Below are 14,535 nucleotides of genomic sequence, written 5' to 3'. Positions count from 1 at the left end.
AAAATTATATATGCGATAGGATGAAACAAAAAAACCCCGAACACTTAGTCTTATTTGTGTTGGCACTGTCCTTAGAACTTTACATGGATTAACTTTTAATCCTAATAACAACCTTGTGAGATATGCCCTGTTATTATCCCCATTTTACTGAAGGGAAAACTGAACTATAGCAAAAAAGAAAAAAAAAAAGAGCAAACTCATGAACATGGACAGCAGTGTGGTGATTGTGGAGGGAGAGGGTAGGGGAGGTAGAAGAGGGCATAGAAGGGATAAATGGAGATGGAAAAAATGAAATTAAATTAAATTTGAGAAAAAATAAAGAAAAGAAAAAAAAAAGAAAGGAGAATTGCCAAAGGTCAAATAGGTAGTATGGGCTGAGCTAGGATTTGAACAGGTCTATACTCTTAACCAGTGAAGCACGCTGCCTCACCTTCTTTAAGATATCTATAAAGTATTTATTATCATTCCTGACTCGTGGTAAGTACTCCATAAATGATAACTGCTTTTGTTGTTGGATTTATAATTATTATAGTTACTTTCCCTTTTATGACTCATCACTCGTATTGAACCTTACACTCAGACAGGGATTGAAGATCTGAAGGGTGGAATTGGCAGTCCTGGAAATTTCGTGGATTTTATTTTTCATGGACTATCCTCAACTCTGGCAGGAGGCAGTTCCTTCTTGCCCTTAAGAAGTTCAAAGCTTTCCACCTTCCGCCCTTAGCTGGTGGCAAGACTTCAATAATTACTTTAGCCTTCGGACTCCATTGTGCAGGAGAACCTGTTAGAAGCCTTCCTCTGTGGCTTCTGAAGCACCATCTCCAAATCAAGATGCACAAGACTTCCTCTGGCTCTTTTGATCTTTTGAAATTGCAAGCACAGGAAGGAAAGAATGGATAGGGGGATAAAGAATAGCTATCGTTGTTGCAATAATAATGTTGCGTTTTTACAGAGCCCTTTCTCTCATGAGCCCCGAGCTTTCACAGCCGTCACACCATTGGCCTCTGCATTGTGAACCTAGAAGTCATCGTGAGTGTTCGCAGAGCTGTAAAACAATTGCACCGACACATACAGCACCAAGAGAAGCAAGCCATGGTGGCAATTGCACATCGCCGTGGGTGTGGTAGTCATGCATGGGTGCATGCCGCTCACAGCTCTGTGATGTTCAAGCAGAGGTTGAGTGTAATTCGGTGCTAGTTGTCTGGTCCTGCAATTGGAAGTCACAGAACTGGTCTGCAAGCATGAAGTCAAGAAGCGTGGCAAGGCCCTTGAAGATCTCTGGAGCTGAGGAAACAGTTGTGGAGTGGACGGGAATGTTATCTACTTCTAAGTGGCCTGGTTGTTTCGTCTGATTCCTCAAGAAATACTGGTTTGCTTGACTGCCTTAGGCTCTTTCTAGAGGCTACTTGTACATCAGCAAAATTCTTATTATATGGCATGAGCACCAGAAACATCACGTGTTCCCGGGAGGCACACCCCGCCCCCAACATACACACCTTTCCCCTTAAAAGGAAAAAGTCTTCTGTTTTAAAGTTACAAGTAACTTCTGTGCAAGATAATGACTCTGGGAAACAATTCCTTTCCTCATGTGGGAAGATATTTTCAGAAAGGGTAGTTCCTCAGTAAGGAAAATGACTCCATTAAAAACATTTATTTGCCATTTACCCACCTGCCATTTTCTCAATTCTACAAAGCCATAAAAGTGAATTGTTGTAACTCTCTTATAATCCTCAAGTGAATCCCCTCCAGGGCACCTCCTCTCCCTCGCACCCTCCAATAAAAAAAAACCAAACCTGCGAGGCTAGTGCTAGGAATCCTAGCAGATCAGGGATTGTATTGGGTGAAGCTGTGCGATAACACATAGGAGGGGAAAATGACTCTGTATGCTTCACTCATGATTGTGATGCTGGAGGCTTGCCCCTACTGCCCACATTGCCGGGAGGACAGCCAATAGTAGACTTTTATTAAGAAATTAATCAACTCTGTCATGGCTTTAGTTGACTCTTTCAGTCTCATTTCAGTCTGAAGTGCCCTGCTCACCTGTGATCCTGTGGGCTGGGGGTTTGCTATGAGTAAGAGGACATAGGCTCAATTTGAGACAGTTCAGAAACATTTTATAAATCCTTTAAAATATATAAGTGACAGTACATGATTCTTTCTCGGTAGTAATCATTTCAATCGCTGTGCTATGTGCTTAGCCAGATGGTGTTCTCCCTGTGTCTCTTATATTTATACTAACAGATATGCATATTTTACTCTTGATAAAATAATTTTCATATTGCCACCACTTTGTATAAGATTTGTCTTGACTGCCTCTGGGGGAGGGGCAGAGAGGGAAGGAAAGGCATCACGTTTACCTAATATTTGGGAAATTGAGCTGCTGAAAGAAACAAACCACGCCATCTGCAATGAAGCGTAGTACTGGACCCTGGCGTCCCTGGTGAGGCTAAGCCCCTATGTAGCACCCCAGGCCCCTGTGTAGCACCCCAGGCCCCTGTGTAGCACCCCAGGCCCCTAGGTAGCACCCCAGGCTCCTGTGACATGGTAATGAAGAGGCCGAAGCACAAAGGGGCTGACTCAAATTTTAATGCTAACTATTCTCATTATTAATGAGTAATTACAGCAAATATTTACAGACCTCCTTCCTACCTTTATGACTTCCTGTTGCTGAAGCACTTTGGAGTATTGAGAAAGACTGTCCTGGAAAAATGCGTCACACACAGATGCAGAAAGAGTGGCTCTAAGCACACACACAAAATAGGTTGCCTGGCTCTGTTTATGAATTTTATGTGCAAACAACAAAAAAATTACGCTTGGGAACCACAATGTTTCATGATATTTTTAGAGAGTATTCCAGAAATATCAGGACTGTGCAAGCTAGTAAAGTAAATTTTTGAATTAAAGCACAGGTCATTTGATGAACACTCTTTGAGGAACACATGACCTCTACATTATTTTTCTGAATGAAAACAATCTTGCTTAATGCTATCAAATAAGGTGTATATAATAAGCTACTGGGGTGGGGGCGGGACTCAGGGAGTTATAAAAGTAGCACTTACAGAGATTCTAGAATTAATGTTGATAATGCTCATTTCCTTTTTTAAAAAAAATATTTTATTGATTTTTTACAGAGAGGAAGGGAGAGGGATAGAGAGTTAGAAACATCGATGAGAGGGAAACATCGATCAGCCTCCTGCACACCTGCTACTGGGGATGTGCCTGCAACCAAGGTATATGCCCTTGACCGTAATTGAACCTGGGACCCTTCAGTCTACAGGCCGATGCTCTATCCACTGAGCCAAACCGGTTAAGCCAATGCTCATTTCCTTTTATTGTTTTGTTTTGAAAAGCACTCCAGTGGAATTGCTTTCTTCAGTAAGTGTCTGTAAACCACTGAACCCTTGTATTTCTCCCCTGTGTTTCCAAGAGTTCTCCAATGCTATTTTAGAATGGCAGCATTCACTCCAGCACTGGCCGAGGTTGATGATGCTAATTTTGGTGCCCAGGGTAAAGGAGAGAGAGAGCATGGGCAGTGCCAAAAGGACTTTCTGGTGCCTGGGTTTGGAGCAGTGTGGTGTTACCGGACACACCACATTTCACCTTTAGAACCTTTATTTGTGTGCTTGCACAACAGATGTTTACCCAGATATTAAGATAAGAAAAGTATGAAGGTCACATTTCACTGGTGACAAGAGCGCGTCTATAAATGTAACTATATCACCATGTGGCGGGAGTCTGTCTTTTATTCCATACCAGTTGCTTAGGGGAAGTAATGGTGAGAGTGGCATAGGAGCCAGCTGAGGTCCTTCCCAGTATTTGGCTATCTTGCCTTCACTCTAGATGCTCTGGCTAACCTGGCATGCCCCTTCCATTTGGTCAGGCCCATTGGGGTGGTCAAGAAGTGAGGAGGAAGTTCCAGTGTACTCGGTGGCCTCCCCAGGCTCTGGAGTTTTCTGGTGCTCCATGGACATTAGTGTCCCCTGCATTTCCCTGCTATCTGACCAACCAGGAAGCATTCAGGCTGCTAAGGCAGCTCTCCTGGCCCCTCAGAAGAGGTTTGCATGGTGCCGAGGCTACCCCTGTTTTAGGCCTATTGGGCAGGGTTGTCATGTCCTCAGAGCACAGAGTCTTCAGGGCGGGAAAGGGGTGTCTTATGGATTTGAGTGCTTCTCTTAAAGATCTTCAAGGATTAGCTAGACTCACTCAGACCCTGGATGAAGACATGGATCCTTGGTCCAATTTTCTTCCCAAGGGCAGTCTATAAGACAGTGGGAATCCACCTCATTGACAATAAGGGACCACACCTCTCCAGCTCTCTCACCCCATTCACATTCATCCAATGTGCCTCCTGAGCTCCAAATATGCAGACCTCCTTTCGCTGCCTCAAAGGCCTGTCTGCCCTGTCTCACAGGACTCGTTCCCACCTCTGTTCTCTCACCCTAGTCCTTCCATCCTGGAGGCTCCTTTCCTCGATTTCTACTCAAATATCTCCCACTTTCCTAGTATGAGCCCATGTCCCCCAGTTCCTACAAACCCTTCTGTAGTAATTCCCACGGTGGCACCTCCCCCTCCACTTGTTTCTAACACTTGGTTATGTTTGCCAAAGAGCCTGCCTGATTATGTTTCCTTGTTATCTAATGACATTTTATGTGTTCTTGTCTGTCCAACCAAGATCGCATGCTGCTCAAGGGCAAGGATGTCTAATTTCCTCATGTGTCCTGTAATATCTTGCATATTTTGAATCCCTAAACTTCTAATTTTAAAAATGTATAGAATTGTTTTGTTGTTGTCCCTCAGGCTTTTGGAAATCCTGCCTCTTGGGCTCTGCTGTTTTCATTTGTGTAGATTTGAGCTCTTGACTCATTTTGCTTTAAAAAGAAAGAAAAAGGAAAAGAAAAAAATCAGGGGGACCGCAGGCAAGTCTTGATAAATGATTTTACATCAAAGCCAAACATCAGGCTAATATTATGCCAATGCTTTGCTTCAAGAATGCCCAGTACACCAAGGCAAGGAACAGCCCAACAAAGCACTCCAGCTTATTCTCAAAAGTTAAAAAAGCCAGCAGGAAAGTGTGCCCGGGAGAGTCCCAGCTTTCTGCAAGAAGTCCTCTTCCCAGGGGAGCCCTCCCTGATTAGCAGCACACTGGTCACCCCTTATCTATATGGTCTTCAGTCTGTATTTTATTATTTGTCTGATGCTTTTGCAACTTTTGTTGTTGTTGGTGGTGTGTGTGTGTGTGTGTGTGTGTATGTGTGGTATCTGTCCCTGATCACCCTTTGGGTGGTAAGCCCTCCAAGAGCAGGGACCTAGTCATCTTTATCTGTTTCTTCTTCCCAGAGAGAGGCCTACATTTAGGTGCCCAGTAACTACATGCAGACTCACTAGTTCTGTGTCAGAAACATTGGGAACTCAGTGCAGAGGGTTAGAGACACAGGCAGAAACCTTCGCTCAGATCAACTTACCCAGCCTCCTTGTCCACCCAACATGCATATAGTGAGTTTGTGGGGAAGTTGGCATCATCACTGTGTGTAAACATTTGTAGATTACCTACCAAATTCAGGTGCCATGCAATGAGGTTATAAAGAGGCATTAGATGGACCCACTGCCCTCACGAGGCTTATAGTCTAGTTGGAGAGTCAAGAAGTTCATAAGATTCTTTTCTTAAAACATTGCAAGATGGTTTTGTTAACAGAGGCCCTAGGCCCATCTTTAAGATGTTGCTATCTTGTTAGTCAAAACTATCTCAGATAAAACATTAAGCAAATGGAAGATGATTGGCAGTAATTAAGTGAGAGTGAATAAGGGTAAATAGAGCTTCTGTATAGATCAGCATAGATTAGAGGGAGGTGTAATGGAGGAGCAATAAGATCTAGGTCTTGAAGATTAGGTGGAATTCTGATAGGCACATGGTTTTGGGGCATTCCAGTTGGGGTGAACGGCTTGAGTCAAGTGAGGAGGCAGAAATACACAGGGTGTGCAGGTGAGGACTGTTGAGCTGCTCCTTCCAGAGTCTAATTTGGAGCTCTGTTAATGGATGGGCAAGGAGAACCAGGCCTGGGCTGGTGCTGGGAAGTTTAGGGACAGTCCTCTCTGAGTCATGATGTGATGGAATCTTTGGGCAGCCTTGGGGCCATGGGAGCAGTGCATTCCTCTCTTAGGAATTAGTAGAACCAGAGGGAGAGATCTCATTCTCTTTCTCACTCCAGATTCCAGGATTTTTAATCCGATTACTGCAGAGAGATAGGACAATCTCTTCTACATTCCCCTTTTTGTAGGGAGGAGGCCAATTCAAAACAGACCACCCCTTTGTCATCTTTACCAATAACTGTCTGTTGCATGCCCTGTAGGGAGCACTGCAGCCAAGCTGTTCCCTGACCTTCTCCTTTCCTGCGATGTGTCACACCGTTCCTTAAAGCCTGAGCTCTGATGTTCTTGGCCGGATGCTGCCAGAAGAGAAAGAAAAAGGGGCCATATTTCTGGAGTCACCTGGGGAGGGCAGCTGGGGCTTTTTCCTCTTCCAATAGGTCTAACCTTTCCCCTAGAGGTATTTAGAAGCTCTTAAGGTCATGGCTGGACACTTGCAAGCAGGGCCTTGGCCAGAGATCCCAAATCACTGGAGAAGATCCCACACCAGCAAAGGCCAAGCAAGTCACTTGAGTGTACCCTGTCCAGTGGTACTTTGAGGGAGGCTGCAGCTCCAAATGCTTGACTTGGAATTTAATCTCATCATGACAACTTCATGTCTCATCTCATTCCTTTTCTATCCCCTCCATAATCAGTAAATGAGAGTAGAACCGGAAGCTGATGCCCAGCCCAGGCAGAACTCCTTTATTCAGTGGCAGACTTGTAACCATTTAAATACTTACTCTGTGCAGGATGCTGAACATTGGATCTGAATCCTGGAGGGACCTCTGGAGCCAGCTGGAAGGAGCCCTCCTCCTCCGAACTTCAGGGGGCAGCCGAGCCCAGACATAGGGCTGTCTGGGGCCTTGGTCATTCCCCCGGGAGCTGCTTCAGGGTCATCCTAAGAGACCCATAGATTAGAAACTAGTGTTCACTTGAATCTAGCCAAAGTTAGGCATTTGAGTCTAGCATCTACCTTCCTACAGCTGCAGACAAACCTCAGGAAGGCAAAGGATGATGTCCTAACTATGCTGATCTGTGACTATACTGTTAGAGCATAAAAACCCATAAATTTACCATGTTTTGTTTTATTTTTCTTTTCTCTTCTTTTACAAAATAAAGGTTCCTTTTGAAACTTTCAACTTTGTTTCTTCTGAACTCCTAGCAAACTGTTTTTCCTACCTGGATCAGAGAGGTGATGGGACCTGGGCAAGCTGCTGGCTGGCATCGGGCCTTGCAAGTCTGAGATGACTGTGAATGTTCATTCCTTCTTTTCTGAGCTATTCATTTGAGCACATTAAAACATTTTCCATATTCAGATCAACATAGCCCTATGATCCTGGGCTGCCCGTAGCTCCTTCAATGGATCCAAATGTTATGAAGGTAATGATGACAGCTTAACTCTCCTGAGTTAGATCTTCCGGGCCAAGGCAGAGTACATGTTTATTTTGGAAAAAGACAAACTTTCACCCACTTGAATTCCTCCAAAATTAGTGTCAGGGGCTGACCACAAGAGTTCCATATTTCTTAGCTTTTGTTTTACCAAACAGATTATAAATGCTCCCGTGACACCTTCTTTTGAGTCCCTGGCAAAGCCTGCCTGCACGTGAGGTTCAGAGCAACTCTCAAGAGGGTCTAGGAAGCTGTTTGGTAAAACAAAGGCTAAGAAATATGGAACTCTTGTGTAACCTAGAACAGGTAATGCAACCTCTCCGCATCCTCCCCATTCCTAATTGGGGGTTAGACACACTAACTGCTTTCTAAGAGGACTATTATGAGGTAGAAATGAGCTAGAGTTTCAATAAAACCATGCATTTAAAAAGTATATTACACTTTTAAAATCTTTTTGCAACCATTATCTTACTAGAAAGACCTTTGAAAAGTTTAAAGTGCAGACCATTAAGGCATCATTATTAATAAGCAAGCAATATAATCATTTGGCACATCATTACCTGTTGGAGTGGTTTGTCTGCAATTGGAAGTCTTAGGGGAATCTAAAAGGCGATGCTTGTTCCCAGGCCTTTAAGTCCCAATCCCCCCAGTCCCGCCCCCTGGCTGGGCTTTTCAGGATTGTGGGTTCTTTCCAATAGTGATTTCAGGGTATGAGCTATATTTCTGCCACACTCTGAGATTCCAGGAAACCTAACAACACCAAGAGACTGAGGAGCCCTCCAGGACTCCTGAAAAGTAATCTGACCTTGGCTGTGCCCCTTCCATGCCTGGCCGTTCTCCCTCACCTGTGAGGATAGAGGGTCCATACCAGCTGCCATCCTGTATGAATGAGAATTTGCCCTTAGACTTAGCACCCCCAAATCTGTAGGCTGAAAGGCTGTATCCACAGTATATCTGCCAGGTTCCACTTGTTGCTTTCATCTTATAAGCAAGACATTATTGTGGGCTCCCTACATGCCTGACCCAAGGTCTTTAAAAGCTCAGACAGCTTATCGGTGGGTCTAGAGATGAGGGGCATGCATGCCTAGAAGACACCTGGGCCTGCGGGAGTTACTGGGAGTGGAACGAGGCTTTGGTTGTGAAGGGCCTGGCTCGGCCACGTAGTGATCTGAGACTTGGCAGGTCAACTCTAGCCTCAGATCCATCATCTTTAGCACCCCTGATACCTCGTCCTTAACCTTGCCCTTCCCTCAGCCCTACCCTGCATCAGGCCAGCTGACTTGTGCCTTAGGTCTCAGTTTAAATATAATCTTCTCAGGAAAGCCTTTCTAGGCCTCCCTCAGCTAACCTCCATCTCTATACTATTTTCTTCTTCTTCTTAATAACACTCCCCAAATGCTGTAATTTATTTGTCTGCTTATTGTCTGTCACTTCCCTCTAGTTTGTAAGCTCCTTGAGGTCAGGGACTGTGCTGAGTTGCTCAACACCAAATGTGTTGTGTCTGGGGCAGTGCTGAGCACATAAGATGCTTCTTAAGTAAAGGTTAAGTGAAATATCAGCCCAGGCTTGTAGGTCTTTGTCTTCAACTCTGTATTATCATTTCTTACATTTGTTCGGTGTTTGTTTTTACCAAAGCTCAGGATGTAGATTAAAGCACTTGTCATTCTCATCACACAGATGAAACAACTGAGGCACAAACATGGGGTCCCCAAACCAGAGAGTGGTACAGCCCATGTTAAGAGATCCCTTGCCCCAGCCTCTTTCCACTGGCTGGTGCCATCTCTCTAGGCACCTTCTTTTTCTGTCATGGCGATGTTATTGTCGTATTTGGCAATGTGTTTACGCCGGAGGAGTCAGAGCCATTGTGTGTTTGTGGCGTCTGGAAATACACAGCAGAGTCCCAGGAGAATGCCACTGTCGGTCCTTACCACAATTAGCAATTGTCAGGCCAGGGGTAGTGACTGGGTGGGTGTCATTCCCTATGTGGCTGATTCTTCCAGTTAAAACACCACTGCCTGCTCCTAACAGTGGCAAAAGGGAGTGGGGGAGGGGTGGTCCTAGGACTACAGCCCCACTTCTGCCTGGTACTTCTGCCTGTCTACCCTCCCCCACGGACCTAGGTCCTTTCTGCTTGAGAAATGTCTTGATGTGTCTAGTGGAATTCCTATGGCCTGATGGAAAGGAAAGAGGAGTGCTAACCAGCCAGGTGACTTCTGGGCTTCAGTTTCTCCATCATTAAAATGGGCCAGTAGGTGGGAAGCAGACAAGATAAACTCAAGCATCCTTCTAGGGTTCCAGTTCTATCGTGAAGTAAAGTCTTAGCGGAGCCTGGTTCTGACACCTGTTTCCAGGTGCTTTCTTAGGGAAGGAAGATGGCAGGTTAAAGGTGATCAGTGAGGGTTTGGAAGAACCCTCTCCAATTCCCCTGGGACTCCCCTTCTACAAGAGGAGGTTCTGTTATGTGGAGTGGGGCAGGGACTTGGAAATCACTACCGAGCGAGAGAAGGGTCTGGATCCACTTCCACAACAGCAGCTGGAGCACCCGTTAGAAGGAAGTGGGTTGAGGTGTGACAGAATGGGCACTGCCCAGTGGTTTCTACAAAACGGAACAGCTGTGTTATCAGGAGGGACAGCGTCTGGTCTCCTAATGCCAGGGAAGAAGGAGGCTGGCTACTGGGGGGAGTGAGAGTACCCTTCAACTAGGAGCCCTGGTTCCCACCTCCAACACGACACTACGCTGCAGCCTGTCATGGGCTCATTCTCAGCCTCGGCTTCCCATCTGTCAGATGGCTGCATTAATCGCGGCCTTGCCAATTGGTTTGGGCTTGATAAACTGCTACAAAATCGGGGGTTATTACTGCTGTGATTTGCATACACACACACACACACACACCCATACATACCTACCTGGAGTGCTCAGGGTTGATACTAATGTGAGATGATTAACACGATCTTGTCACATACCCAAAGGATTGTGTCTTTTAATCTGAGGCAGAAGGGAGGGGGAGGGAGAAAGAACCGAGTCAGAAAGCCGGTGGCCTTGAGAGGAACAGGCTTGAAAATTACTGAATGGAGCTACGCTGTATTGGGGAGGCGGGGGAGAACTCTGTGGGACAGAGGTGAGTCACAGTGCATGACTGTTGGGGAGTCACCTTGAAATTGTGCCAAAAAAGTGGAAATATTGGGACTTGGGTTTATCTTCCTTTCATCAGGTACATCAAGTTCTGGATGGCTTCCCACTGGCCAGAGACCTGAGGTGGACGGCTCTCCCCTGCCGCCCTGGGAAGGCTTTCTGCTGGCTTCGGCCCTGCTGAGCAAAGTCCGCCTGTTCACTGGAGTTCACACAGACTCTTTGCCAGGCCTGCCCAGAATCCTGTCTCCTCTGACTTCCTGTGCTCTTGCATAATATTTCCTTGCTTCTTGAATGCCTGCCCCCAGTGTGGGGGCAGCTCACTGACGCTGCTGAACGGGGAGCAGGATGTAGAGGGAGGACAGGGATGTGGGAATGTCACCCAGGGGTGCAATGGGCCCTGTGGATGGCAGGAGAACAGGGCTCCCCAAATTACTTGGCAGAAGATTTTAGCATAAGGGTAGTTAGGGAGACTGTGCAAGTGTACACGCACACACCAGTCCTCGTAAGTTATCTTTCCTGTAAAATTGTTTTTTCAAGTAGCTAAGTTGTTTTCTTCTGATTATAAAAAATATACATGTTCTCTGTGAAAAGTCACAGTACAGGAAGGCATCCAGATAAAAATCACCAAAATTTCATCACCTAGAGGCAACCCCTGTTAACACTTTGATAAACAGCGTGAAGGTCAATTAGCATATTCCCTCTTTATTAGATAGGATTATCTCTGGCTATCAAGGCACATAGATGTAATATAGCTGTATTAAGTTCTACGCATGGAAGTATCACAATTCAGCCCCTGTTCATTGACACGTCCTGGCTCAGAAAACAGGCTCTAACCAGCCTAAAGAGTATTCGCAAGCCTGAAAACAGCATCTCTTCCATTTGCCGGACCAATATGTTTGTTAGTTCTGGTGTCCCAGAAGTAACTACAAATTAAAAGGTTTTGTGCTCATGTAGGCCTTTCTCTAGGCTTAGAATAATTCACGTGATTACAGAGAACAGGCTGCGGCCATGAGGCTCTCGGGGCTGGGCTGGGTCTCCCAGTGTAGCCCATGTGTCTGCTTTGAGCAAGAAGCCACTAGCTGGGAGAACAAGTTTCCTCCAATGGCCTTGCTGTGCCTAAGATTTTAAAGCTCCATTTGAAATTTTAATTGGTGATTGTCCTCCTGAAATTTTGTGACATAATCCATATCTTTCTCCTTTGTACAGTAGTGTATTCATTATACTGAAAAAGTTAATGCATATTTAATATCATTCGTATTTGTTACAGTTAGAAACTCTAAAAAAATTTTTTTAGTTGAAATAGATGCTATCAATACAATGTTTTTGTCCCATCCTCGAAAGATATATATTATAAATAAAGATATATATTATTAATTTACCTGTCCAGGGCCACAAATACCTTTTCTTAACAAGAGAATTGGATCACTTTTTATGAAAAGCATAATCTTCATGCCTTTTGAAGGCTATGAGATATCTGGAAGAATCTGTGACATCCATTGCTAAACTAATAAAGGATAGTTCCTTGCCGGTTCAATGTGAGCCCCCCAGTATGAATGAGATGCAAAGTGAATGAACATATTGACGGGGCCATCCTGGGGTGGAAAGCGTGCAGCAAAAACAGCTGCCAGGACATCTGTGGTGATCACTGCTGAGAAGCTGGGCTTACTTGTTCATCAGTAGCTTTTCCTTGTAAAACTTCAGAGTTCCCTGGGGGGCAGCTACTGAGGATGTAGAAATTGAGAAGAAAGAGTGAATATCTCAAAGATATGTAGCCAGTGAGGACTTTGTCTCAAAAGAAAGATAGTCCCCTCTTTAATAAATTGGCCGGGAGAGAAATGAGCAACATATAGTTATAGAAGATATACCAACAGACATATAGCACATAGGAGTCAGGTAGGATGCCGTCTCCTCGCAAATGTATATGTGTATGAAAGGGAGTACATATCCTAGAAGTAAATACATTATTTTATTAATTTATCTTTATTATTGAAAGTATTATAGATGCCCCCTCTTTTTCCCCATTGACCCCCTCTACCCCGCTCCAGCCCCCTCCCCAGGCCTTCACTGCACTATATTTTTTAAGGGTTGTGATGAGCTTTCTCTCTCTGCTGATCATGGTTGGAAGTTTGGTCTAAATTTACAGTAAAGTTCAACATAAAGATGACTCATGTTCACTTGGGAGCCAGGTGTCTATAGCATTTGCCTGTTTTCTTTGAATCATTTTTAAGTTGGATTGTTGTTGTATTTTAATTTATTTAATCAGGAGTTTTAATATGAGGCTGGGGCTCGTTGGAAATTGCTTGTTAGGTTTACTTTTGTTTCCTAGCGCTGTTCTAGACTCTTCTTCTAAACCAAAATCATGATAATGCTAGTCAGTTTAAACACATTTATTTTAAAGTTCTCAGGCATCATTTAAAACAAAAACTTGCAACAGAATTTAGCATCAATAGAATCGTAAGTATTTTCCCCCATTTTGTTTTATCACCAGGGAAATAATTTATTATGACAATTTACACAATTATAGTTGCTCCTTCAATTTATTCACCCAGGACTCCTTTTCCTAGAATTATTGGCCAGACTGTTATTACATGAAATTCTTGACTGTACTCCTGAGGGGTTAGGAGAGGATAAGAGTTAGGAAGAGGAAATAATATCACCTTTGCCTGCTTTACAACCTTGTAGACATGTTGGCCTTTAGCAAGTTGGTCCTGCAATTGCTCCTCTTCTTGGTCATTACCTGATGTTGGGGGGGGAGGGGCGGGGAGGGGGGTCTTTGCCACGTGTGCACATTTGGGAAGTGGGGAGGGACAACAAGACTGAATTGGTCCTCAGAATTATGAAGCAGGACTTGGTTGAAACTGATACTTCTGTACAGTGAACGTGCAGCAGCTGTTGGCATGGCAACCCCTACGTGGAAAAGCGCACGCTGCTGGCAGATGACTTTTGCAGTCCTCAGTGTTAATCTGATAAATGGCTTTTTTAATAGTAGTTTGTGGGCTAATGGAAAGGTCGAAGCAAACCTTCATTAATGGGAAGAAGGATGGGGATTTTGAAGTCACCGAGTGCACACAGTGGAAAACCACAGCCAAAGTGTCTCTTGTTCACATCAGATATGCTTGGAGCATGGCAAGCCAAAGCGATGGGGACTACTGTTTGTCTTGAAAGGGTGTAGCTGCCATTATCATTTTAGATTTCAAGCATGGGAAGGTTAGGGAGTCCTTTTTATTTAAGGCATGAGAGTTTAGGTTTCCATTGTGGTGTTTTTCCTTCGGTGGTGGTGGTGGGGTGAAGGTGGGTCTTTTTTTATTGTGGTAAAATATATATAACATAAAATTTACCTAATTTTAACCATGTTAAGTGTACAGTTCAGTGGCATTCAGTGCATTCACATTGAGCAGCTATCACCACCATCTATCTCTAGAACTTTTTCATCTTCCCAAACTGAAATGTCTACATCTATTAAACCACAAGTCCCTAGTAGCCACCACTCTACTTTATGAATTTAACTACTCCAGGCACCTCATAAAGTGGAATCATACAACATTTGACCTGTGTCTTACTGATTTCACTTAGTCTAATGTTTCCAAGTTTTATTCATTTAGCATTGCCAGAATTTAATTCCTTTTTTTGTTTGTTTATTGTTGTTTTTGTTAATCCTCACCTTTCCCATTGTTTTTTAGAGAGAGTGGGAGGGAGGGAGAAAGTGAAAGAGGAAGAGAGAAAGAGAGAAACATTGATGTGAGAGAGACACATCGATTGGCTGCCTCCCACATGCTCCCCAACCAGGTCTGGGATTGAGCCTGCAACCTAAGTATGCAGCCTTGACCAGGAATCTAATCCATGACCCTTGGATGGACAGGCTCATGCTCTCCCACTGAGCCACACCA

General features: G+C 44.4%; 2 long non-coding RNA genes across 2 annotated transcripts; both read left to right on the top strand.

Annotated features, from left to right (window-relative positions):
- Positions 1 to 272: 272 nt before the first annotated feature.
- On the top strand, positions 273 to 2,646 carry LOC107181629. Its single transcript, XR_001512297.1, has 2 exons — positions 273 to 2,458; positions 2,519 to 2,646. It is a non-coding gene; the product is annotated as an uncharacterized LOC107181629 (long non-coding RNA).
- Positions 2,647 to 3,291: 645 nt separating this feature from the next.
- Positions 3,292 to 8,919, top strand: LOC107181630. The gene is made up of 2 exons (XR_001512298.1): positions 3,292 to 5,211; positions 5,511 to 8,919. It is a non-coding gene; the product is annotated as an uncharacterized LOC107181630 (long non-coding RNA).
- Positions 8,920 to 14,535: the final 5,616 nt, after the last annotated feature.

This window comes from Myotis davidii, unplaced genomic scaffold, assembly GCF_000327345.1.
Source record: "Myotis davidii unplaced genomic scaffold, ASM32734v1 scaffold6, whole genome shotgun sequence".
NCBI lineage: Eukaryota > Metazoa > Chordata > Mammalia > Chiroptera > Vespertilionidae > Myotis > Myotis davidii.
Note: the sequence above shows the minus strand (reverse complement) of the source record. Positions and strands in the feature narration are given on the sequence as shown.